The sequence below is a fragment of the Excalfactoria chinensis genome, chromosome 1, assembly GCF_039878825.1.
Source record: "Excalfactoria chinensis isolate bCotChi1 chromosome 1, bCotChi1.hap2, whole genome shotgun sequence".
Lineage (NCBI taxonomy): Eukaryota > Metazoa > Chordata > Aves > Galliformes > Phasianidae > Excalfactoria > Excalfactoria chinensis.
This window is the reverse complement of record NC_092825.1, coordinates 93,556,809-93,584,332: the sequence shown is the minus strand read 5'-3', so window position 1 is coordinate 93,584,332 and position 27,524 is coordinate 93,556,809. Positions and strand designations below refer to the sequence as shown.

Below are 27,524 nucleotides of genomic sequence, written 5' to 3'. Positions count from 1 at the left end.
GCTGACATCTGTGCTTCTTTCCAGATTTCCATAAAGCATCTCAGCTACTGACTTGAAAAAAACACAAGCAACTATAACCATGTATGTTCACCCCAGATGTTAATTCTGACTTTTAATATACTTTGGGTCTTTCTCACTACATTAAATATTATCAAGATGTGTGGCTAGAAACTCCACTGATGTAAACTGGAACATTTCAATAAAACTGCTGATTTATAGTGGCAAAGAATTTGGTTATTTCCTTTATGAATGCTGTTAGAATGAAAATGCTACATTTGTCTGTGTTGTCAGCTTAGCACTGAATTGCTCTGGTGAGATACTTATTACTGTTTCTTCAGGCTAACTTTGCAAATGAAGTTTAATAGCAAAATGTATAATATTATCATTTATTTAAAGCAGAAATTACATGTGTTCTACTGGGTCTTGCATTTAAATTTGCCTAATATTCTCCTTAGATAATTTAAAGTATATTTTCCTATGTTTACAGTTGACTGATAAGAGAATAATACTGGGGGGTCAGTGAAACTAGTAGTGGTGAAATTTGCTTGTTTGTAAAATGGAAAGAAGTGCACTGATTAGGTGGAAAATTGAAATTTGTGTTTTGAGCTTCTTGGCTTTTAAGAGTTCTGATTATGCAACATTAATGCCTCCAGCTTAAGCTTAGTGTTTAAATTGATGCATACAAAATAGGGGAATTCAGATCTGCAATGCATTGCCTAGACTTACTGAGTTAAGGCCCTTTCTTTGGGCTCTGGGTAAAAATTGTCTCTGGGATGTCAGGCACCAAAACACAGGGACCCTCCAATTCCACGTAGCTTCTTGGACTCCAGCTGCCTAGACAGTGATCCTTCAAGTTACAGCAGCTCCCATACTACCGGATTTCCTTCTCATGGAAAGCAGATAGCAGGCATCCATATCTAAGCTGAACACACAGCCTGGTCCATGAGGAATTGCTCCTGGGCTTCTCAATTCAGCGGTAACAGTGTGGTCTGCTCCTGATGTTACAACAGCAAAACCTAAGATGGCAAAATAAGTTCCTCACCAAATAATCTTTATGAAGCTAAATAGTGCTGCTCACAGGACTAAGCATTACTACAAATAATAATGCTAAGGCTCCCACACACCATCAGAAACTATTTGCCAGTCTTAGAACTGCAGCCCAATAGTACCATGGGAAATGAGGGGAAAACCAGAGCTTTAAAAAGCTGCTTAAGTGCAGCAGTACTTCATGTACCAAGACCAGAAAGATAAAATCTTTTTTGCATTTATATTTCTGATCCAGAGAAACACAGAGCCTTCAGTGGCAGTTTGCTTCACAGTTGTAAGTATGCAGAAAAACCAAATTTACAAGCCTAAAACATTAACAATGTTTGTGAAACAGTAGAATGCATGAACTGATTCCAAAACAGCCATGGGTTTTGTTATTCTTATTTGGCTGAACAGAACCTTCCTTCATGGAGGACCATCACTTAAGGAGGTTTTGCAGAGGTACTGCAAAATGGCAGTTGTTTTGTTATCAGTTTTGTTTTATTTCACCTAGTGATACAAAAACAGATGAGACTCTCAATCCCCACCAGATGTAACAGAGATGGCTGGAGAGGGTACCAGTGCCACCTGCCTGCCCTGTACCTGTCTCAGAAGCAACTGCTACCATCACCAGTCAGCACAGCACAGCACAGCAGGCATCACACTGCACCTCCACCACTGGAGTCTGTAACGCAGCAGATTAGCTTAACCTGCCTCTTACCTTAGTTTAGTTTGCCAGGCTTTAATCTGCACAGCAGGAAACACAAGGCACCCAGCCCACCCTAGGAGAGTGGGCAAAATCCAGCATGGTCCCCAGCTCAGAACTGTAACTTCACCACTTTTCAGGGGCAACTGCTTATGAGGCTCCCCCTGATTGCACCTGCCTGGGTTTGGTACTAGTAAGAGCTTTTAATTAGAGCTGACAGGGAACTTCCATCTGAAAACATGTTTTGTTCGTAACTATCCATGCCTCAAACTTGAAGATTCCTCCAAAGCAAAGCTGTAAGCAGGAAGGGGTTAATTATCCTTCTGAAGAGTAAATGTGCTTTGAGCTGGAAAAGGCTCCAGGAGAGGAAGAAGGAGATGTGAATTTGTCAGATGGGGCGGATTGGATGCATATATTTTAATTGCTGTGATTCAGAAGGGAGGCAGCATTTTGTGTCATGAAAGACACTGCAGGAGCAGAGAGCTGCAGCTTGCCCCAATCTGACATTAATACAGTGCAGAAGGAAAAGCAGAGCAGCCACCGGGATAACTGTCAGCCTCCCGCAGCGCTCCCCTTTGATCATGCTGGGCCCTTGCGGGATGTAGAGCGTTTTGTGATGACGCTGCCTGCTCCTCATCCTTACTGAGCGGGAGGCACACTCTGCTCCTTTCCCTCCCTCTCACCACATTGGCCTCTTGTGCCTTGCTGGGCGCACCTCCGCTTCTCCGGCACATTTTGCTGTCCTGTCAGTGCTGCTGTGGTTGTTTCTTTAGTGCGTGAGCAAGGCTTGCACCCTTATTTGGTGTAATCCTTAATTAGATAAAAATTAGATGCTTCTTAAGCACTGCCATATCCCACTACAGGAATGCCACAACAGATGGGTTTATACTGAGATTTGCACTTAGAAATTTCTCTGTACATTCAAGAATAGATGCTGTGACTCTGAAAAGCAGCCACCCAACTAGGCACAACAAAGCATGTAATTTAAATGCTGAGATGACAAGTAAATCTTCTAATTAAAGGATTCTTAGGTACTTCAGTGGTTCCTACTGGAACCACGGGATACTCCTGAGGACACAGACAGATGTCCTGCTCCACTTCTTCTACCCTGTCCAGTTCCTGGACCTCCCCCTTGTCATTAATGTGAGCACAACAGGGTGCCTTTGGCTCATTCATATTCAAGGTCTGATGTGACACTCAGGGTTCACCCAAGGACAGAGCTACAGCAGCTTCTCTGTGTTCTCTCTGTGACATCACAGTGGTCACCATGCAAGAGGTGTGTAGAAAGAGCTCCTGCCCCTAAAGGCTCCTCATGTCTGCTGCAATCTTCTTTGCAACAGATCATTTCCATCTGTCTCTCATAGCGCAACTTTCTCACCCACCTCTCACTCCTGTTGCTTGCTTTGCTTCACCCTAAAGCGGATGAGAAGATGGGACACACAAGACATGCTCCATGGCGCCCATCTTGCCCACCCCAGGTATGCTTGCTTTTATGTACAGCTGAGCCAAATGTGAAAGCCAAGGGGAATTTTTGCAAGATCCCGGGCAGAGCTGATGTGGTGAATGTGCACCCAGCCAACATTTCAAATATGTCAGGAACTTTCTCCTTGCTTGCTTTACTTTTGGGCAACACCACCTCCTCATGAGTTGTATTCACTCAGGCTCAGAATAGGACTAACGTGTAGATACAAAGCTATCTATACAGCATATTCGTGCAGCAAAGTTTATCCACTAGGAAAGGACACCGATTTTTTAAGCTCTTCCCCCACAGAATTCATAGGTTATTCTGCTTTTAAAATGCCTGCAACCAAGGTTTTGTTTCAAGCAACTACATAAATGAAATTGTGAAGTGTAAGCTATTATTTAACAATTACATTTTTATACCTTTTGAGTTTACATTTGGTTTTCTCTCATTTTCTTTTTCTTTTAACACAAGTTTTCTGCTCTGCAGATGGCTGCAAATATTATTCAGCAAAAAACATTTGAGGCCTTTTTAACCCTCAAAAAATATTCCAGAACTTCCATTTGTGAAACTTTCCACATATTTAAAAGTATTGGTGGGTCCTGCTGATATTCAAATTCCAACTCAAAATTGTAAAAATATTTTGACATATTTCTGTGAGTAGTCAACCCCGTTAACTTCCACTTAACATGCAATTATTCAGGAATATTACCGATCATTATGTGGCTTTGGGGAAAAATCAGTACAACTTAAGTGTCCATTAGTGAAAGTGAAATGGTAGTAGAACACCTACAAAAGCACATGTGGTATTCCCATGAATATCAAATTAATTCATTATGATAGCAGTGGTAAAGTGTTAACCTATTTCCTATTTCATGACACAAGATTTATTTCCCAAGGCTGGAATATAAACACAGTCCAGCAATTGTGTAGGAAAGGGTTTGTCACGGAAAGGCTTGTGGAAGAGATGCTCCAGGCTGTCTGTGTTTTGGTACTGGTGGTGCTCATTTCTTCTGTCCTTGCTGGCATTTGAATAACAACTTATTTAACAGATCTTCCTTTTCTATATTCTGCCCTGATGAAAGGGAGAGCAACACTTGGCTTGAAGTAAGCTGCTCCGTGTGCACAGTTAGTGAGTACAGGCTTACCCCAATGCAGAAAATAAGGACATACAACAACAGGAGTCAGGGAGCATTCCTGTGGCACGGCACCATGGCATCTCTTTTGGTTCTTACAAGCCAGAGGCTGCTCTTCAGATGTTTAGAGTTTCTGACCAGGTGTATCCATGTGGCTGAGAGAGCCATGGAGCAAGCAGGGCAGAAAGACCAGGAATGTGACATTTTGTAACATCACTCTAGTGTATCATGACATACCTACCCCTTATGGGCAGGCAAATTCTCATCTGTTGCTCACTCATCACATTTTCACTTCGGAAACCAGAATGTCAATAGGTAAAATCCATATCTCAGGCCAGGGTAGGGCATATGTGCTCACAAAAGACATTCCTTGGAAGAACAGTAAAAAAGTCTGGACACTGATAGGCCGCTTTATGATGTCATTATCAGGAAGCAACTGAAAAATAAAGGATTAGGACCTCCTGCCTTGCAATGGATCTCTCAACTAGATCTTCTACAATGCCTCCTGCTTCCTGATAGACAGGAAAACCTCAGCATTCACATCCTCTCATCTGAAGGTGCCTCAATGTCTTCTGAACCTTCTCCTGAAGGCTTCAGCTGTGTGAAAATTAAAACATGCTTTCAGTCCCACATCATGCTGTCAGAACATGCAATGATGCTTGTCTGAGGCAGGCATTTGTACCGTAACCGTGATCATTGCGAGGAGGGGAGTGGATGATTTTGCAAAATACTTTGACCTCAGAGAGTTATTTGCACAGCACAGCTTTCAAAGTTGACACAGCTGATAGCTTTTTATATTGTTTTAATGGATGCTTTCTAACCGAAAGATCAACATTTTGCATGTCTCCTCAGGTTTCCCAATTTCTACTACCTAACTTCTGGTTCTATTCAATGAAAACAAAAATCCATAACCTCTGAATGCACAGTAAGACCTAAAGACACATTCCCAAAAAGTTTGCAAAGATTGCAATCTCTAATGTAGAAAAAATAAAAAGAAATAGGTAAGGAGCTTCCTAAGAAAATGTTTTAAGGAGTGTTATTTAAGAAATCTCTACAGTCTCCATTTAAAAGCAAACTTATTTGGGCAGTTTATTCAGGCAGTGAGTGTCACACTTCAAGGCACTTGTGATGTAATCGGCGTGGTTCCTATCGTATTCCAGCAATGGTCTGCAGATTGTCCCTTGCTCCCTGCTTGCCCTCCAGTCCATCGCCATTCAGTGACCCATTTAGCTGCTCAGTCACTAATCTCCTCCTTTAGGAAATATCTCCCAGCTGCCAGGGCACTTCACACCCATTACCTGTTTTCACCCCATGCGACATCAATTCAGTCACCCAGAGCATTCCCCGGTCAGGTGACACCCAACTGATTCACCTCTTCAATTTTGTAATTAAAAGTTTGCCGGCCTTGCAGGAGGGAGTGCCTTTTGTTTACTTAGGAGCTCAGGGCAATTTATCCTGCAGGGTCCTGAGGTTTCCCAAGACAGTGGTCTGCAAATGTAATATCCTGCTGGGCAAAGTGTTCCCCAGAGTGGCAATACCCTTGGGAGTATCTAAACCATGATTTTTTTTTTCTTCGGGAAGATTTAGGAATTCCCATGCGGGGTCATTAACAATGTTTAGAGAATCATTATTACTGTTACATCAAAGCCAGCATGTCCCAGACCAAATAAAAGAGAACAATTAGGAATTGGAGAGGAAAACAGCTACAACCTAAACCAACATGGTTACGTATTTGACCTTTGCAAAGTGACACAAATCTCTCACAGCATTCCTCTGGCCAGAAGAGCTCTGCAGGGTCCAAGAAGCTACTTTAAAACCACACACAGCTGAGAAAAACCCCAGATGCTGAAGAAAAATCAAGCACAGGGACTAACCCATTTAGTATGGCTTAAACATTGATCTAATGAGTTGCTGACAGTACTAAAGAATTAGATGCATTATTATTAATTCAATCATTTATCAGGTTTTAGAGTGTTGTTTGTTCGTTTGTTGGTGCAAATGTATTTTTTTTATTTCCTTGGCCTGGCAGCAGTGGGACACAGGAGTGATTACAAATAGGGGAGAAAAACTGACATCCCAAATGCAGGTCACATGAGACAACTCTGATCTCTCCCTCTCTGACAAAGTAGATACTTTAGGCAGGCAAAACACAATAAAATTCAACAAGGTAGATTTTAACAAGGAATTTCATATGTTGTCACACAATAAGTTAATCTAAATAAAGCCAGTGTCAGTAGAAATATTTTAGATCTAGTTAAGGATGCTCTTTGCGAGTGTTAAATTTGGAGATGTGAGGATGCTGGAGAATAGCACAAGGAAAAACCTTGAAACCAGCCAGTCTTTAAGGATCTTGGCTCAAATGTAAGAATGCACAAATGAAATTTGCTGATTGCAATATTAATGTTGAGGTCCTGTTAATATAGGGGACTATTAGGATATCACATGGAAAGTAATAAATGACAAATGGAGTAATAGAAATTGGATTAAATTCAATTATACCATCTGCAAGGTCACATGCCCAGGGACAAGTAGCAGAAATCTCTTACAAATAGGGAACTTTCAAGTAGGAACCAGCTGAGTACCCTACAGACTTTGTTACAGTTGTTCTTTCTGCATAAATACAAAGCCCTGATATAAGTCAGCCATGAAAAGCAGAAAGGCAAACTGGAGCCAGGCTGGACGGCCAGAAAGAAAGGAAAGTGAAAACCTCACTTGGCATTCTGTGTATCTGATCGTCCGTGTTCAGGAAGGATTACTTCAGATGAAACAGATGTGGACAATGATTGGGGAAAGAGAATAGTCATGAGAAGGCTGGAAATCAAAAGAAAACATTTGAATGTAGAACAGAGAGATTCTAGAAAAATCTAGGGCAAAACTGTATCTTCTATTAAACTGATGATCAATCAGCTTATGAAAGGGATTGTATGACATAACCGTGGTGGTAAAGGATTTGAACACAAGATGCTCACAGCAAAATCCCTAAATTTAATCAGTGGGGCAGGAGAAAATAAGGTCAGGAGAGAAGAAAGAGCTCACCAAACAGTTATTGTGAGGGTCTCACTTCGAGGAGAATGGGGAAATACCCGTCTTTGGTTTGTGAAGGTGAACTGCTGTCAGAGGAGTGCAAGAAAAAGTGCTGAAACAACTTGACAAATTAAATTGCAATAAATCACCACGACTGGAGCCTATTCATCTCAAAGTTCTGAAGGAGCTAAACAAAATAGCTGAGCTATTAAACATATGTAATTTATCATTAAAAACAGCTAGTAGATCAGAGATTTGGAGGGGAGCCAGCAGTACTCAAGATCTATAAATTAAACAGGTACCCTGGGTGAGCCTAAGGAGCATTGCTGTGATTTTACCACAGCTGGCCAGGGCAGGAATGCTGCCAGCACATGCAGCACATGAACCACTGCATCTGGAGGCAAAAACGTTGTCTGGCTTAGATCTGGGTTGCATTGAAATACATGAGATGGAGGCTAAGGATGTAAGAATTTACCCTTCTAGAGATGACAAGCTCCCAGCATTAGCCCACGGCATCATGCAGTTCCATGCTATGCCAAGGCCCCCTGTAGAGACTAACTTATGGGCTTCTCTTACATATTGATTTCAGTATGCCTACTCACTATCAGAGGGCGGCTGGGATTTTTTGGTACTTCTTTACTGCAGTCTCTTCTATGGATCAGGATACCATTATGCAAAATGTTGTACAAACAGCGAACAGAAAGCACAGAGAGTACTATCCAATTATATAGCAGAGACAGGAGAAGCCTGGGTAGACAGATGGTACTACACCACCCAGATCAAGAGGATGGGCAGGCAACCCTGAACACCCAGTGTTCCCTGAGAGCTGTTCGGTAGCATTTGAGGACTGTAGCTGCACAGGGATGCATCAGGTGCAAGGAAGACAGTGTTCAAGGCTTTACATGCTCGTTTGGAAACTGAGTATCCTGTAAGCAAACAATGGTGCGACTGTAAAACAGATAATAATCTTTCCAAGATCAGACTCGATTATCTCATTATTATTTTTTGGTTTAAAAAAAGTGCTATTCCCAGCCTGTGATTTTTTGCCTTTTTTCTTTTTCAAACCATTAAAATATTTCCTGAGAGAGGTGCAGGCAATGCATAGCATATTAAGCCTAAGGGCAACAGGCTTTCTTTTTGAGTTCCTTTCCACAGACCATTTAAAAGCAGTTAATGGCTTACAAGTTAAAAACTACCATTTCACACTCTCATGCATAGCAAAGAAGGGGCTGTAGCACAATGGAAAAGAAACCAAATTTGGCAATTCATATCTTATAACTATTAGAACGTATGCATTCATAGTTTTGTAGACAGATGACAGTTCTGCTTATATTGGTGAACTCATGGAAGTATTCTTGCCCTGGTCCAATTTTTAAAAACTTACTCAGGGAAATCACTCTATTTTTTTCTCTTTTTTCTTTTTTAACATATACAGCCTCAAACGTGCTATCTACTAAAGGTAGATATAAGTAACATTGGAGAAAGATGTTAAGTGGTGTGTTTTACAGCAAACGCAACCCTGAGAATTTGAAAACAGAACTAGATGGGTCGATGTATCCTGAAAGCTTATCCCAAATCTCTTCTGAAAGAGTTGCATTGAACTGAAGATTAAATAAGCACTGTCAACACTGAATTCATCCTTCAAATGTTGGCAATTTCAGAGCTCTAACATAAAAAGAAATGTAGAGGATGAAGTGGAATTAACAAAGAGTTCAGCTGATGATGGGCTTTGAGACCCCAGGTGCCCTGAGTTGGAGGGCCATGACTGTAGAAATGATGAACTCCCAGCCAACCCCAAAACAATGAAGGATTTGCTGTTCCACCTAGATGCATGGCCCCAAGGGATCCATCACAAGGTACTCAAGAGAGTTCTCCAATGTCATTGCAAGACTTCTCTCAATTATTTTTCAATGGTCTTGGGACTCTGGAGAGGTCCCAGTTGACTGGAAGTTGTCAAAAGTTGTTCTAATTTTCCAGAAGGGCAAGGAACAAGACCCTGGTAATTACAGGCCTCTCAGTCTCACTTCAGCACCTGTAAAAATTAGGGAGAAAATTATGCTGGGAATTATTGAAAAACATCTCAAGACAATGAGGTCACTGGTCACAACCAACATGTGTTCATGAGGGGAAGGTCCTGATTCACTAACTTAATTTCATTTTATGATAAGGTCACCCATTTGACCGACCAAGGGAAGCCAGTTAGTGTTGTCTTTCTGGATTCAGTAAAGCTTCTGATACTGTTTCTCACAGCATCCTTCCAGACAAAATGTTCTGCACGCAGTTGGACAAAGACATAACGTGATGTGTGAGCAATTGGCTGACAGCTTGAGCCCAAAGAGCTATAGTTAATGGGGTCACATCAGGCTTGCCATCAGTCACTAGCAGGGTTCCACAGGGTTCCATTTTAGGGCCAGTTCTCGGTAATGATTCCACCAGTGCAGCCTCAGTTCAAATACACTGTGCAGTTTTGGGCTTCACTGTACAGAAAAGGACATAAAATAAGTACTAGAGAGTGTGGAGCAAAGGAGGGCTGCAAAGATGGGGAAGAATCTGGAGGATAAGACCTATGAGGAGTGGCTGATGTCCCATGGTTCATTCAGCTCAGAGCAGAGAAGGCAGTGAACAGTGAAGAGGGTGAGCAATGAGAGCTAAGTATTACAGCTGCAATTTAGGAAAAGGGAGATAAGGTAAGCACCTTCTTAGCTTTAACAAGATTGTCAAGCTAATTTCAAATACTATTTTGTACACAACGTCAAAAATAAAAACACCTTTATTCCAGTTGAAAAGATTCCCAACCACCCATGAAGGCAAAGCATGGTTTAAATGTAAGTGAAATGTTATTCTCTGCTCTAGTGGCATCAATGAACTTTTGCTTGAAAGAGAATTTATCCCCTAGCCTGCAAGTTCCGCAGTGCTGATAATTCCTGATGCACAGGCTTGTAAGATTCATTGACCTATTTAAATTCATTTCCCTGTTAAAAGGCCTGATTACCCCAGACCAGCCAAACTAGTCCCACTCAGTATCTAAATGCGACATCATCACTCCAGACTGATCCATTATCATCTGATAAGGATGCCAGGAAGCAGCAAACATACAAAGTGGGGAGGGAATGCAAGCGGGAAATATCTGACATTCAAAGAGGGTGCTTGAAGCTGGCTTAGTGAATGCTAATGAACAGTGAGTTTGGACCATTTCCTGCTTATGCTAATAAGAGTGTTGCTTTATCAGAAATTAACCAGGTTTAAATGCCAGACGTGTGTGAAGCATTAATATGGTTGAAGAATACACCTAAAATCCCTTTTGCTTTAAAAAATGTAGTGCTATTTTGGAACCAGGTCAGGAGACAAGTCTGTTGTAACTGACTCAGTTATAATTATAGTACAGATCAGGCCCTGACTCCACTGTAATTGTATAGTATGACAGGCTCGTGCATGAACGGAGAGTAGGAGTCTTGGCTAGAGTGAAACAAATTCTAATATCATAAGCATAACAGAGAAAATCATAAGTGCAGATTCATAGCTGAGGATGTATCAGGCATGGACTGATGCTGCTGACCTGGGAGGGACTGGATCATCTCCATGCCACAGCTCTACAAAACAGCCTGGCTACAGTCACAGTGTTTGACCAGGATGGCAATGAGTAGTGGTGTGGATTCACCTTTTAGATCACTGACAACCAGTGGTGTTGCAGGGGTAGAACTTTTACCTTACCATGGTAGAGAGATGACTGTGAAGGTGGGCAAGCACCCACCTCTCAGAGCAAAAGCCAGTATTGTGTAGGTACCTCCGTGCTCACACAAAATGTGGGAGAGGTGATCAGCTCCTTAGACTGCGCTTGCATTGTGCTAGGCACCACCATCCTCCCACATGCCTTCCTGGCATAACCAGTGAGGCCCCAGCAGCTAGCAGGAGCCTGCAGAGACTGCACCATGAGCACACATCTTCAGCAGCCACCTCCACAATGCAAAACATGACCTACATACATGGTGTGGGACAGGCAGCCACCAGTGACACTGCTTCTCCAGACAGCTTCCATGTACCAGCCTTTGATGCCTCAAGTTTCCATGTACCAGACTTTGATGCCACAAGCTTTGGTTCAAAGTAGTCAGGGCACCAAGGAGAGAGGAAACTGCAGGGAGCCACCAAGAGCAGGTGTCTTCAGTACCTCACCTTGAGTGTCCTTGGCTGCAGTGAGGTAGTGAATGTGCTCCCCAGAGTACATTCTCCTGTTACACCTTTCCTTTGGGATTTGATGATGATATCAGTGCCTTTTATAGAACGGGGCAGTGGTTTAAGCACTTCGATGGGCTTCAGGAAACACAAGTTCAGGGCCCTTCTCAGGTTTATGGATTCACATCTGACCTTTCTCGCTTCCCAGAACAGCATCCTTTAATCACCAAGCTCTAGGCTACAGAGAACAAATGGGTTCTCCACACCCTTCCAGTGCTGTGTGGAAGATACAATTCTCTTTTTTCCACTGTAGTCTTCCAAAAATGAGTGAGGAAGGGAGACATGATTATCCATTTCACATTAAACAGTTACTGGAGTTGACATTTGAGTGTACAACAGAAAAACAACAGATGGGTATTGGCAGATGGAGGAACATGAAGAAACAATGAGACATCTTCAACCACTCTTCTCTGCTTCTGAAACATGTTATTGTTTCCCCTACCATCTCTTTTGACCCTAGCCCCATTTTCTAGTGCCACTCCATATGCTTCCTTTCTTTCCCTCCATATGTCTTAAACATGTGAAAAAAATATTAAAAAAATAAAAAAATCTTAATTCTTCTGGCCCCATTCAGCTAATTTTCTCCCCATATGCAGTCTGCATTCTGTTCCCACTAGCCCATTGAAATGGCTTCCAGCACTACAAGCATCCACCAGCGAGCTCTTCCTCCATTCCATTTTAGGGTGACTGCACTCCCTTCCTGAAAACCACCTGTTCTCCAACCTTCAGAAACACCTCACATTTCTTGTTTTTCTCCATTCCCATGCTATGACACACTTCCACAGCTTCCACTATCTCTCACAAACTCAGCAATTTAACTTCTTCATTTCCACTTTGCCTTGCTAATGAACTGTACTTCATCAGCTGAACTTCCTGAATATCCCACTGAAAAAGAAAGCCATATGCCAACAAACTAAATCTCAAGCACTTCAGTTCCTTCTCTTCCTTAATTCTTGTTAACTGTGCAGGTTTATTGTCTATTTTTGACTTACTACTTCTCATCCAACTTTTACAGTGTCACTCCATCTTAATATTCACACATTAACTTTTCCTCCACCAACTACAACAAACAAATGTAAGAGTACTTATTAGTTATAAATAAGCCATATAATCTTTTTTTGCTCCTGATTCTTTACCTAAGACTACTTCTATCTTACATTTCCCTTGGATCAAATCCCATTCTTCAAGTTCTTTCACTGGCTTTCCTATTAAATTCAAGACTATTCCCTCACCTCTAAGGATTTGCAGAACTTAGAGTCTTTCTGTATCTCCTTCTAATACACTTCATTCGCCACTTTCAAAGATCATGCCTTTTCCCTCTCTATTCTTGGAACTGGCTCAATCCATCTAATTTACACTGGCCTGTCTTTGAGAAGAGCTATAAATCATACCTTCCTTGCTCTCAATATTAGAAATTACTAATAAAGACAAATTGAGGCCAGATGCAAGCAAACTCTCACGCTTGTTTACTTACATTTCATTGTTTATTTGAAAAAATCATTTGTAATTATAAGCCGTAATAAGACCTTTGCCTCTCCTGATGTGCCTCCCAGAACCTGGCACATTTTGAAATACATATGAATAACTCTCACAAGGCTGTGAAACTGAACTAACGTGTAAAATTTCTCAAAATTAATTTCCTCCAAATTGTGATACCTAAATTCAGCGCTTCATTTGGAGCCTGGCATGCAATATAATTACAGTGGAAGGTGAAGTAAAGAGTAGTACGAACATTTTGTGTACCTGCTATTCACCATCTGTTCTTTGCAGTGACAGAATGATACAGACTCTTTTCAGAGAGGGGCCTTTGATTTGATGGAAAAAGAGAGGGGTCTGCTTTTATCACATATTACAGAACTATTTTTGATTTTTAAGATCTAAATAAAAGGAATAAACTTAGCAGGCTCTGGTGATGTATTAGAGGACTGCGAACACTGGAATCCATAAATCAGTCTGTCGCTTCCACTGAACCACAGGGCTGTCCTAGGATGATCACGAGCTAGTAGCAACAGTCCTTGACCATCCACATTCCTTTCTGGAGTTTTCATAGTATCAGAATCATTAAGTCTGGAAGAGATCATCATCACTAAGATCATCTAATCCAGTTGTCCACATACCACCACTATTGCCCTCTAACCACATCCTTCAGTGTCACATCCACACATTTCATGAACACCCCCAGGGGTGGTGACTCCACCACCTCCCTGGGCAGCCTGTGTCACTGCCTGACTACTCTTACAGAGTTTCTCCTATTGTCCAACCTGAACCTTCCCTGGCACAACTTGAGGCCATTACCTCTCATCCAATGTTTTCTCTGGATTCTGGGCACTGAAATGGGAAGCCAGAAGCACTGGAAGTTTTCTTAAAAAGATTATGAAGATTTCAGATAAATAGGGTCAAAGTCATTACGGCAAACACCATTATTGGACTTGCAGTGATCCCGTGAACATTCACAGTCAGTGGTGGCAGCGGCCCTTGCCTCACATGTGGGCATCCTAACCGGTAGGATGCTGCACCGTGGGATGCTTCCTTTCCTTTACAGCGAGCACCCGCTGCCCCTGCTTGCTTGACACGGGGGCAAAAGCCGAGCGGATAACCAGTCAGGTGGAGGTCAGCTGCCCGTATCCCTTCACCTGCCCTCGTAGGGCGACGGCTCCCTGGGGGCACCCGCTCGGCCCCCTCCCCGTTCCAAGCAAGCCATACGCCGCCGCCTCCCGCTCCACCGTTCAGCGGCAGCTTCTATTGCTTTAAAAGCACCCAGCGCGGGGCAGGGGAAGGGTTAACCTCCCGGAGCCAGACGGTCCCCTGCTGATCCGGTAATGAGTAAGCACCGTCGCTGAATGTCAATAGCCGGGCGCGAACTCGGGTAACCCGACGGCGGGCGGGGGATCTGCCTGACCCCCGGCCCCGGCCGCCCTACGTGCCGCTGGACCAGCGCGGCCCTCTCGCAGCAATGTGCCTGAGTCAGCTGCTGGGGGAAACGCGATCCGCAGCGCTCAATGGCTCCGCGTTGCACAATGTGCCGCCGGCAGAGCCCTGCTAACTTGGGGAGCCACCCAGTCTTTTTAGGATTTCCAGGAAGAGCTTTGGCATCTGACCTTCAACTGTTATTAAAAGAAATCAAAGGTTGTATAACAGTTTGTCAGAGCTTTGCATTTCTTAAGAGGAGTTGTGTTTCAGCAAATGCCTCTACATTTCTGAGCTTCCCAGGTTCTTTATTCCTTTACTTGTTTATCCTCTGGTAAGTATTTATTAATGGAAAGACTTATTCCTGCGCCGTACTTGTTTATCTTTCAGGGGTTTTGTTTTGTTTTTCAATTGAGCAGCAGAAGGGTCTCCCACGCATCGCATCTCTCTCTCTGAGGGTTTGGGCGCTGCATTGTTGTGATAGCGATCTCCCAGCTGTCCCTTTTTGCCGAGGAATCCCTCCCTTCGGCTGGTTCTGTGCCTTATCACCACACTTTGTGACTGAGGCCATTAATCCACCTGTCCCCCTGTAAGAGCAGCTCCGTTGGTGTGCGTACCAGAGGAGCCGGATGGCACGAACCGTAAGCCTGCCATTAATCCCGTTAGTAAGGGATTAAAGCAAAGCCCTGCAAGTAGGAAAGGCTGATTTGATTGTTTGGAACTATAACTTAGCTCTCTCTTATGGAAGCTGTGTTTGCTGCGAGTCACATTTCACGATTTGCATATTTAGTCTCTGAGGAAATCAAGGTTAAATATAGCAAGGAGATTCTGCCGGCTTAAACTGGTAGCACAGCTATGCCACTTCAGCCCGACTGTCGCTGGGATGTCAGGAGCAGAGCCCTGCCTCTTGCCTGGCAGCGGCCGCATCCTATAATGCTTCTTATATTGTTAGCTTATGCTTCACCAGTGACCTTTGCGTGCACTTTGCTGATGTACCAGATAGGCCACATACCTTATTTTAGTAGACGAGAAGCAGCAGAGGAGCTAAGCTAAAATAAATACCTCACACCACAGTTTTCAGGAAAAGATTTATAAAAGCAAGGCAACAGAAAGCTGAACAGCACCATATATTCCCCGGGTGAATCTATAGTACAGAGCAACATCAATCTCATTAAAAAAAGTTGATGCCACCTCAGTGTTAGAGCTTAGCATTCTGCTTCTTCCTCAGCCTTAAGAAAAGACCTATAAATTATTAATGCTAACATCAGTGCAAGACAACAGATGGTAAAGATTACTTGGAAAAAACCTTCACTTTAGCATAATAGGGCCGTAGTTTCACAGCCCATTGGGGCTGTTTCCTCCTATCCAGTGAGGAGAATCCTGGGCACCACTATGGGTTGCGCTGTGAGGGTGATGGCATTAGCCATTCGTCATGCCAGGAACAGGACCGAGAAGGAGCAATCCTAGAATTAGGAAGGCCTTCAGACAGCCCAAATGCCTTCCTTGCTGAGATGTGCTGAGCGCCCCGTGCTCCCAGGTGGGATCCATTGTGTTTGCATGCTCTGCACAAAGAAGAAAAATGCATTTATCAGTTTGGAATTGTTCTTGAGCCAATGTTGGTATGAGAACTGAAGTATTCTCTCAAAAATATGTTGCATTGTTCAGTAATTTTACAAGCAATGGAGTTATTGTAGTGTTCTCTAAAGCCAGTTAGTTCAACTTCTTTATGTTTACAAATTTGTTAAAACTTATGTCAGGCAAGTAAATGAGGAATTTCAGAGTGCGGGTGTACTGCATTGTTTTTCTAGGTAGTGCTTGCTAACAGCAAAATGTGACCTTCACTCTTGTTCTGGAGCTATCGGCATGTGGCCCTCCTGCCCACAGGGCTGCTCCCTTCAGTTTTGCACAGTTCCGTGTCAGAGCCTCAGATGCTAGAGGACTTACCTCACCTTTTAGAGATCTACACAGATGTCTTCTCACGGACCATTACTTCTGCAAATGCATATGCCCTGTGAGTATTTCACTGTGGTTAAATCGTGGCTCAAAACACAACCCTCAGGTCCCTCAATCTCTGGTTACTGTGGAAAGTTTTCCACAAAACTTAAATATTGAAGATGTAAGGAAGTACTTCCATTCCAGACATAGAGACGTGGACCCGTGTATGGTCAGCACAGGGCAGTTCTGTCCTTTCTGAAAAATGACTAATATCAAGCTCTTCATTCATCAGGTTTTTGGCAACAAAATTTGAATCGTCTGCTCTAGAGAGGCCACCAGTGCATGGCTGAGGATGTGGTGGGACTGCTGGAAGTTGCCTTCAGCATTTGATTTGTGCCTGTCTGTTTTCTTAAACTAGTAATATCTATTTTCCTGAATAAATATGGTTAGCTACTTCATATATATATATATATATATATTCATATTTCCTCACAGAATTGTGTGTTACCTTGGCTTTCAACATTCATTGTGAAGAGAAAAATGTCTGTGTTTGCACAGCTGCAAATCCAAAACAGTCCTGGTGACATTACAGTTTCACCCACAGGGGCTTCAGCCTTGTTTGATGACCTGAGAAATTGTAGAGTTGTGCTCTTGAGGAGCAATTCTGTAGTTTATCACAGTCCATGGATGCCACTCTGGTATCAGTCAGCCCTTGAAATTTCATGTCTCAGGAATGAGATGCTGGAAGAGTTGTTGCCAGATGTCAACAAATCATGAAATGATGACTTCCTTCCTTCCTTCCTTCCTTCCTTCCTTCCTTCCTTCCTTCCTTCCTTCCTTCCTTCCTTCCTTCCTTCCTTCCTTCCTTCCTTCCTTCCTTCCTTCCTTCCTTCCTTCCTTCCTTCCTTCCTTCCTTCCTTCCTTCCTTCCTTCCTTCCTTCCTTCCTTCCTTCCTTCCTTCCTTCCTTCCTTCCTTCCTTCCTTCCTTCCTTCCTTCCTTCCTTCCTTCCTTCCTTCCTTCCTCCCTCCCTCCCTCCCTCCCTCCCTTCCTCCCTTCCTCCCTTCCTCCCTTCCTCCCTTCCTCCCTCCCTCCCTCCCTCCCTCCCTCCCTTCCCTTCCTCCCTCCCTCCCTCCCTTCCCTTCCCTTCCCTTCCCTTCCCTTCCCTTCCCTTCCCTTCCCTTCCCTTCCCTTCCCTTCCCTTCCCTTCCCTTCCCTTCCCTTCCCTTCCCTTCCCTTCCCTTCCCTTCCCTTCCCTTCCCTTCCCTTCCCTTCCCTTCCCTTCCCTTCCCTTCCCTTCCCTTCCCTTCCCTTCCCTTCCCTTCCCTTTCTTTCCTTCTTTTAATATATTTTAATCTTTTAATAATACAGTCAACAAAAACAAGGTAGTCAGTTCTCGTACTTTATTCTAGAATTATTTTCTCCCCCCAGAATCCATCTTACAGTCCCCTAATTTTGGTTTTAAAAAGAATTCCCCATTAAAGATGAATTCAACATTCAGATTAATGTTAGGCATAGAAAGAGTTCAGATGTTAGCATCTGGGAACTCTTAACATTCAAGCAGGAGAGATTTGTGGGCTATTCCTTTTCCTCCAGGCTCTCCATCCCATCATTGGTACCAGAAGGATGAAATTATGGGCTCCAGAGGCAGAGACTGCTCTCTTCCCCCAGCCTGTGGAGGGTTACTGAGGTTCCCTGGGTCTGAGGGAGAAAAGTAGGAGGGTGTGTGTAAAAGCAAAATGTTAAGATACATGTAAAGGTGATCTTACAAAAGGAGTACTGGCTGTCCTACACTGATTCTGTCTGCTCTAAGCTGCAGCTGGGTGACAAGCTCAAATTCAGAGCTGTGAACTGTGTTAAGTCCCTGTGCATCCAGCCTTCCCCAAATATTTGCAAGTCCTGTTTACACCCAGGAAGGAAGAGGTCTGCAGTTCTTTAAATTATGAGACATAGTCCCTACTGAAGTGGCCTTTTTGATTGATGTGAACCAGTTGGTCTTGGGGAAATCAAACAGTGATGAAGGGCCAGGGAAGCATTTTTGGCTCAGCTGTTAGGTCTTAGGGCTGGAAAGATGATAGGAAGACACTTTGGCATCATGCTTATACGTATAGAGGGTTTGAAAGTCTCTGCCAAGTTTTTGCAAATATAGGATTAGCATAGTTCAAAATAGTGAGTGCCATCTTTCTCAAGAAATAATGTGGTACCCATACAGCTCTGCATGTTACGCTGCTTGCATGATGTGAATGCTCAAGTTGTGATATGCACTATGTTTTGTCTCTGATCAGCTATAAAGAAATAATGCTGCTACTAAAGAGAACTTTGCAATGAAACAAATCTAACTGAATATATTGCTATGTCTGAGATACTAAAAAAAAAAAAAAAAAAAAAAAAAAAAAAGAAAAAGAGCAACAACAACAAAAGGTTCAGTAAGATTCCTGAGAAGGGAGGGAAAGTGCTTGCAACTCCATGGAGGGACTAAATATTGAAGGGAGGAGTAGACCTTGGGAGGTAATGAGGTCATGAAATGGCAGAGCTTGGGCTGGGAGATAGGTAGAGCTTCAAAGGAAGAATGTGAGCAACTGGGATTGTGGGCTGCTTTTACGTCTGTCCTTAAACTGGAAGATGAAAGACTCTGCACTCAAAGGACCTACCTTCCTGTTGCCTTTTACCTGCTGAGCTTATTTGTATCTATGCAAAGGGCATGTATGCTGCCAGGGTTCTTGTGTGCTGGCTTGTTGCCTGGCTGTATGGTATGAGCGAGATTATATGCTGGGCCTGACATACATGGGGATTCATTCACCCTACCACATACTGCTGATGATGCTGTCCACCTGCTGTGCTGGTAAGGGGTGCGAATCTTCTCACTGTCATGGGATTGTGTATCTGTAACACAGTGACCACAAAGGCAAGAGGCTGGAATCCTGTCAGATTTTCATATTTTCCCATCATCCTGCCAAGCACCAATGCATAGTGCAGCTGCCCATCCACCCACTACCCTGTGCCCTCGCAGATGGGCCGAGAACACAAGAACTCCATTGTTAGCCATACTGGTAGCCTTCTGGATAATGAAGGAACCTGTGTGTGGGAATTGGGCTGGAATGGGTGAGAAGGCGGGGTATGCTGTAGGGTCCCCAGTCATAGAATCATGGAATAGTAGAGCCACAGAATCATAGAATCATTAAGGTTGGAAAATACCACTAAGATCATCTAGCCCAACCATCAACTCATCATCACTGTGCCCACTAAACCATGTCCCTGAATTGCCCAGTCCTTTCCTGAGAGGAAAAACCTAGCTATCAGGAGGGCATGGGAACTGTGTAGGGAAAATGCTGAAGGATGAGGAGTTGGTGGAGAGCTCTATACAGTGTATTGCGCTTTCTTTCTTTATTATTATTAGTCTCATTTTGCTTGTGGGAGTGCTTATTATGAGGCTGTAGGAATGCTTGGGAATGCCTGCATTATATAGCATGCATCAGGATTTACTGCAGTTAAACCTCAATTACTCCAAAGGTATATTAAATGGTCCTGTGTGGGTTATTCAGAATTCATCCGCACCTGCTTTAAGGCTTCTTTGTGCAGTCTGAGCAAATGATAACAGACCCTAAATGGAGAAAAGATAAATGGAAAGGAGGAAAAATTGATATAAAAGAGAAACAAGCTTCATATTCATGGTCCATTACAGCCAAAGGCACAAACACCTAATCTAACCCCTGAGGTTAGTCCTAAATATCAGTGCAGGCAAGTCCCTGGGCAGCTGCCAGAGTCTCAGGGCAGATAACATCAGGACAAGTCGAGAAGAGGTCTCCAGTCTCGCCTGAGTTTTAATATACTATTAAAATAAAATGAGACAGCAATTAGTTTCTCCTCAGCTATTCCACAGCATAACTTCATCGGTCAATTAGTATGAATAAATAAATATAGCTCTTGAATTATTAAAATGCAAATAGAAGCAGCATCTGCACTTAGTATTTCACTGTTCCTTCTTCACTTTGCATGGAGTTTTGACTCGGTTGGCATTAGAGGAGTGTGATTGTCTATTCTTAGCTCTTCCCAAACTTTTAATTCTTCCTTAGGATGAATATCTTATTCCAATAATACTCTTCTAATCTTGGCTCAAGACATACAGGTCAGATTATCAGAGCGTCTGCATTCAGAGAGCAACAACCAAGCCTCCAGGAGCAATGGGGAGGTCAGCGATTTAAAAATAAATAAAACAGGGCGTTTATTTAAGTGCTTCAGTATGGACTTACTAACTTTAGGATCCCACTTACTAACATCTTGGCCTTAATCTTTTGCTGCATGAGCTATAGCAGAGTAAACAATGTCTGATTATCCTACCAGTTAATCCCCTTTCCTAGTACAAAAGGCAGAGACAAGGGTTGATCGGGGTTAGGATATCTCCTGTGCGTGCCTGAAGGCCCGTAGCTGCATTGGGTGGCAAGCCACTCAACCTCTAGATCTGCTCAGGGAGATGGAGCACCATGGGCTGTAAGATCCAAACCCCTGCCATTCTCACCTTTTGTAAGAATGTGTAATCAACACAGATTGTAGGTTTGGTTGTTTCCAGGAGATCTTTGAGGAGGCAAATTGGAACGTTTCCTGACTTGTTTGACTGAAAATGCCATCATTGGCATCTTTGGGCAATGGAACCGTTTCCTACAGACACCTCACTGCAGTTTTGTAATTTATCAAAGTATTTGGTTGTCAGGTTGTGTGTCCCCTGAGAAAGGTATCTAAGGAACATATAAAAAAAAACATGTTAAGTATGAAAGCTGCTATGAAAGTAATGACTCATGTTTTATTATGTTGGTCTATGATGTCAGAGGAGGATGTTGGTGGTATGGCTGTAGAGATTGAACCTTCTCACAAATGTTCACTTATATTTTGGTGCCATGTGACAGATGGCAGCAGAGGGGAAGTCTGACATAATGGTGTCTGACAAGGCAATGCATGTGAATCACAGAATTATCGAATATCCCAAGTTGGAAGGAACCCATAAAGATTATTGAGTCCAGCCAGCTCTGCACAGGATCACCCCCAGAACTGTATGGCTGAGAGCATTGTCCAAAAGTGCTATTCTCCAGCATCTCATCCCCCAGTCTGTATGTATAGCTGGGGCTGCCCATTCCCATGTGCAGAATCTGACCCTTGATCATGTTGAACTTCATGCAGTTGGTGAATGCCCAACTCTGTAATTTGTTTAGATCCCTCTGCAAGGCCTCTTCACCCTTGACAGAGTCAACAGTTCCTCTCAATTTAGTATTGTCAGCTAACTTGCCCAAAACACCTTCCAGTCCAGTTTATGAAAACATTAAAGAGAACTGGCCCTAAAATGAAGCCTTGGAGAACCCCTCCAGTGACTGACTGCAAGCCTGATGTAACCCCATTAACTATAGCTCTTTGGGCTCAAGCTGTCAGCCAATTGCTCACCCATCACATTATGTTTTTGTCCAGCCGTGTGTTGGCCATTTTTGTCTTTCTGAATCCAGAAAGATAACACCAGCTGGCTTCCCTTGGACAGCCAAATGGGTGACCTTGTCATAAAACAAAATTAAGTTAGTGAAACAGGACCTTCCCCTCATGAACCCATGTTGGTTATGACCAGTGACCTCACTGTCCTGAGGTGTTTTTCAATAATTCCCAGCATAATTTTCTCCCTAATTTTTGCAGGTGCTGAAGTGAGACTGACAGGCCTCTAATTACCAGGATCTTTTTTCTTGACCTTCTTGAAAATTGGATCATTTACCACTTGACTGGGACCTCTCCAGAGTCCCAAGAGCCTTGAAAAATAGTTGAGAGAATTCTTGTGATGATGTCAGCCAGTTGAGTAGCCTTAGTACATAGGGCCTCATAAACTTATCTGCATCCAAACAGTGGATGTGAGCACAGTGAGGTGGTGGGTAGCACATTTCTTCAGTGGTTAGAGCAACAGTAGGTCACCCTCACTGGTGTAGATTTTTTACAAGCGTGGCATCCAGGCTCTTGTTTATCACTTGTGAAAATGCATAACTAATGATGATGAGTGTACTGAATAGTAGTGTTTTATAGCTGAGAATGTGCTGTATCAAATAACACTGTTTTGCCCTTTGCATCCATTGTAGTTTCCATAGAAATAAACAGGAGGCGTTACTTTTGGGGCAATCTATGTATTTGATTAAACTATTGATACATACAAAAGGAGTGTATAAGTCTAAAGAAGAAGAGCAATTTTAACTCAGTAAGCAGGAGCGGACCTGAAAGCTGTAGGGTATTTCCTTCCCTCCTCCTGAGATGCACCAGTACTCTGGCTTTGATTTTGAATTCTCAGCGTACTGGCACACTTGCGCATGAGAGTGAACTCTTCCCTATCTGTTTCAAGGGATGAAACACACACACTGTCCATGGCACAGTATCTCTCATGCATGTGCTGGGGACCCCAGAGTTCAGATCCAGGTGAGTAGTACTTTGCAATAGGAGTGGATTTATGAAAACAACAAGTAGTGCTGTGGATCCATTACCTCATGGCATGTGCTCTGAGGGCTTCTGTTTCACGCTAGCTCCATCAAACTGATCTCCCGCATGTGCATGTGGGCAGCTGGGTGATCTGTTAATCTGAATTAAAGCACTAGATTTTGGTACACTATGCTTACAGTAGCAAGTTGTTGCTGCAGCACAGCCTCCCCCAGAATGGTCCCCCAGCAATGTTGTCTGTTTTGTAACATGTTGTGGAATGGTGGGAAAGCAAGGCTTAGCAGGGCACCAGGGGGGAAAAGACAGCTGAGGAGCACAGCCAGAGCTAGCAAAGGTTGGTAGTGACCCACATCTGCCCAGGCAGACTCACCTCTGCAGCTACCAAGTCTGTGTTTTCCTACTGCTAAGTCTTCTGTGCTGATGACAACACTGAGTTGCTTCTGTATACACTTTTTTCCACTTTGAAGTTGCTTGAGGCCCTCTTTGTGCTGAGTTTAGCTTTTAGGTTGGATTATGGCAATGGATTTCACAATGTTAATTTCAATGAGATTTATTTTTTATTTTATTTTATTTTATTTTATTTTATTTTATTTTATTTTATTTTGTTTGTTTAAGTATTTATTTGTGGGTTTTTTGGTTTTTTGGTTTTTTTTTGCCTGCTTTTTCGTTCTCGTTCTGTTATTGCAAGTGTAAGATCTTCACAGGCTGCAGTTTGGGCATGTTAATAAAACTCTTTCATACTGTACAGCTTTCAGGTAGAAATCATAAAAATCATAAATGGGTTATGGCAGCAACCAGGCGAGGATGTGATATGCAGTCTTGTGCTTGTCTTACAAGTGTTGCTGTCTGATCTGTGCTGGTGTGCAGTGTTTTCTCCTCTCTGCTTAGCTGCTGTGGCACAGGTTACTTGGATGTACCATAAATAGACACGCAGGCAGGGCTTTTACTTAATCTGATAATCAGAATGGGCCTCTAGTTCACTAAGTTCAAGTTATAGGCACATGTTAGTGGAAACAGCTACTTTGGGTTGCTGCAAATAAAGACAGAAGAGCAAATTGCATTTTGTTAGCATTTGCAAACATACCAGGGTTTTTTGCTGAGAGCAAGAGGAGGAAGACAAGATTAAACCAGTCCTAGGGCAGGGCATGGAATGGAACCAGCCTTGCACTTGAAGGTTGAGACCCAATTTTTGTGTCTGCAGGGATGGGGTAGCCCACAGCATGCAGCCAGGAGTACTCTTCTGTTTTCAGCATCAAGTAGAAGTGCTCCTTCTCCACCTATATGGGAAGAAAACACAAAACATGCAAAAAGAACTCCTCTGACCCCAAAGCCAATCTGGTGCACAAACTGCACCATGGCATGCCCTATGGTGCCACGTGGGCAGTAGAGGAGCCTGAAAACTGTCCCATGCAATCCCTCAGCTGTGTTCATGGCCAGACTGATGTCAGCAGAGGTGAAGCAGAAGGTGATGTAATTCTAATAGCATCTGAAGTAGCTTTACTCTGACTGGAATGCGCAGTTCTTACTGTGAGTGGAGAAAACTGCATGTACTTAAGTTGAGAAATTTCTGCATGAAATTGAAGCCTGAATTCCTATCACCTGTACTGGGTATGAACAGAAAAATAAAGTTGATTTTTTTTTTTTTTTTTTTTTTTTTTTGAGGGTTTTGACAAATTTGAGAGGCCACCAAACCTTTGTCTCCTTGAGCTTGAACGGGAACAAACAATTCCTTCAATGGCAGCTGGAGTCCCAGATAGTTCTGTGGAAGTGTACTGTGCAATGCTGCTTGAATTCTTTATATGTGATTTAAAAGTTGCCTCTTCTTTCTTGAAGAAAATAATATAGACTATTGCAGAGAGATGTCTAATGGCAAAGGAGAGTTAGTGGTCTGAAACTGAGTGTTTGGCGTGGTGAACTTTGGAAAAATAATTTGCTAGCAAATAGATATTTTGACTAAGATAATTTTCTTACTGCATTTATACTCCTTGTCAAGTTTCTCTAAGGGGTGATTAATCTGTCAGTTCACAGGTGGTTTTAGAAACCTGAGTGACTGTGACTGCAGGGAGGTATATTTTGCAGTAGTTAGACTGCAAGAGGGAGGAAGAAGGAAAGGAAGCACTGGATAGGAAAGAAACAAGAGAAGATGGAGCCCATGAAAATGGTCTGAAAACAGCTAAAAGAAAAGAAAGAGAAGACTTTTACAATGGGAAACTTTACTTGGATGGAGATATGTAGGGTAGACTGGCAAGGGGAAAAGAAGCAAAAGTAATAGGTAAAGCAAGTGGAAGAAAAAAGTGGGAAGATGGAATAAAAGAGTTTATAAAGATAGTTGGAATTGTTAATCTATTAGATGAGCTATTAAAATATCATTTATTCTTAACTCCTACATTTGAATCTACATTCTTAAAGTAATTGGTAAGGGAGTTAATATTCATTTTTTGGATGTGATTCAGTTGGATTTGACTGCTGTATATCTGTCAAAATACTCCAATATAGATCTTCTGCTGTTGTGTTGGCCCTTTATTGAGTCTGCACCCTGCAGGAGAGCAGCAACTGGTCATAAGGAAAAGAAGCTATTTGGAAATCAAAGTGTTCACAAAATAGAAACATTTTAGAGTTCACTGTCGAAGAAAATGCTGATTTCAAAATGGAGATAGAATAGGATAGGATATAAGCACACTGTGTTTCAGTGTGCTTATATTTTAGGTACGATATGCATGAAGCATATGTAAAATGTAATTAAAATTATTCTTGCTAGCAGGCTGATGATAAGTCATCTCCATTAAAGGAGAAGAATTAGGAGGGGAAAACCCCATCACCGTTATTCAGATGTATGCTCTTTCTTCAGCTGAAGAGAAATCACTGGGTAGGGCTATGAAACTCACTTGCTTGCTATAATTACTTCATTAGTATTGTTTCCACTTCTGTTTGATTTATTTGTTACATAGCAGTATTTGCTAAATAGTTTCTGTAACCAATTACTTGTTGTAGGAATGTGATACTCAAAACTAAAGCTACAAGTAAAATGACCCAGATTAGTTACAGGCTATGTTATGATCCTTGATTGGATTACTAGAAAATAGATTCTGATAAGAAAAGAAAATCTCCCAACTCTGTTTCTTCTACTAAATGGTCCTGTTACTGATGAAGACCTCCATGCACTGAAAGCGCATGTGCAGTGAGAGAAGTGTTCCTAAAGCAACTGCATACTGAAATGTGAAATGGCTCTTTGTTTGCACGGTCTGTTTGTGTCCCGATTCAGGAATGTGCCTTCATCAGCCTTCTCACTTTCTAATGCACTTGTGGGCGTGAAGTACTTGCAGCAGGGTAGGATTATGCACTGAAGTTGAGTGCACATCTATTGCTAGGACATTTTCCTTCTTTGTATATATTAATAGCAAAATAGTAACAAAGACTGAGACTAAAGACTCAGGTCAGCATCAGCTGATGTAGCTATGGCTCCTTCAAACCCTTGCAGTGTGCAATCTCAATGAAGTTTGAGAAGTTGTCTTATATCCCTTGTAGTTATATATACAAGTAGTTATATATACAGGCCTTGAGCCCCACTCCCACACAGCTAAATGAGATGGCTCTGGTAGGTAGCGGCTCTCCAAAAAGTGTTTTCCCAAACACTTGTCTTTTTTGGCAATTGGGTTTTTTTTAAAAAGTGTAATAGGTGTGTGAGCGTATGATAAAATTGCCAAAGCATTTTGCTTTGCTTCTTCTACTGGTTTTGTTGTACATGCTCACTAATGGCTCCTTTTTCTTGAAGGACTGTTAAGAAATTTTATCTTTGGCCAGTGCCTGACTTTGTCTTTTTTTTTTTTTTTTTTTTTCCCCACGCTAGAATACAATGAGAAATCTCTTTTGAAGGGTTGAGTAGCCAGGTCACATTTCTGTGACCTTTTCTTCTGTTAGTGTTGACTCAAAATGTGGATCTGACATGAAAATGAAAATAGCTTGTCAAGATTTACAGTGGCGTGCAAGGTCTTGGAAATGGGTAAATGTGAGTCAGAAAGAGAGGTTCACATTGACTTAAGGGATTTTTCTTTCTCATTGTATGTGATAAAAAGGTGCTGCGGAGCAAGGTATTTTTCTAAAGACACAAACTGTGCTTCCTCTGACAATTCTTTCACTAGATGATGGGAAATACTCTCAGCAAAGAGGAGCTAGCCCTAAACGGACAGTGGGTCAAATCTGTAAGCTTCCTGCTTTGATTGAATACTCAAGGAGCTGTCTGGGGCACTCTTGCCAGGCTAGGAGCAAGCGGGCACTTCTAGTGGGGTTTGTTCCTTATCTGCTGGGGAGTCAGCAGGGGAGGCAACCCAGGTCAATATGACATGACACTGAAACATCATGGGCAGCTGTAAGCAGTATGCGATAAACATTAAATCACTCAACCAAAAGGGAGAATTAGCTGTTTCCTTCTCTCTCATGGGCATGATTAGGTCCTTTTGGTGCCATCCAGATGAATACTGCAGCTGTACTGCATGCAGGGAAACATGCTGTTTTGTGCACCTATATGAAAGGGGCAGTTGATGGATAAGGGTTGGTATAGGTGTCATATGTAGACAAAGCTGATGTGTTTGGTTGCTGTTTGACAGCTTTCCTGAGTGTGTCCTGGATGTGGCGGCTCTGAAGTTGTTTTTT

The 27,524-nt window shown here is 42.6% G+C and overlaps 1 long non-coding RNA gene across 1 annotated transcript; it reads left to right on the top strand.

Annotated features, from left to right (window-relative positions):
- Positions 1-14,516: 14,516 nt before the first annotated feature.
- LOC140247450 (uncharacterized) lies at positions 14,517-17,180 on the top strand. Its single transcript, XR_011902660.1, has 3 exons — positions 14,517-14,825; positions 16,300-16,502; positions 16,719-17,180. It is a non-coding gene; the product is annotated as an uncharacterized lncRNA (long non-coding RNA).
- The last annotated feature ends 10,344 nt before the right edge of the window (positions 17,181-27,524 follow it).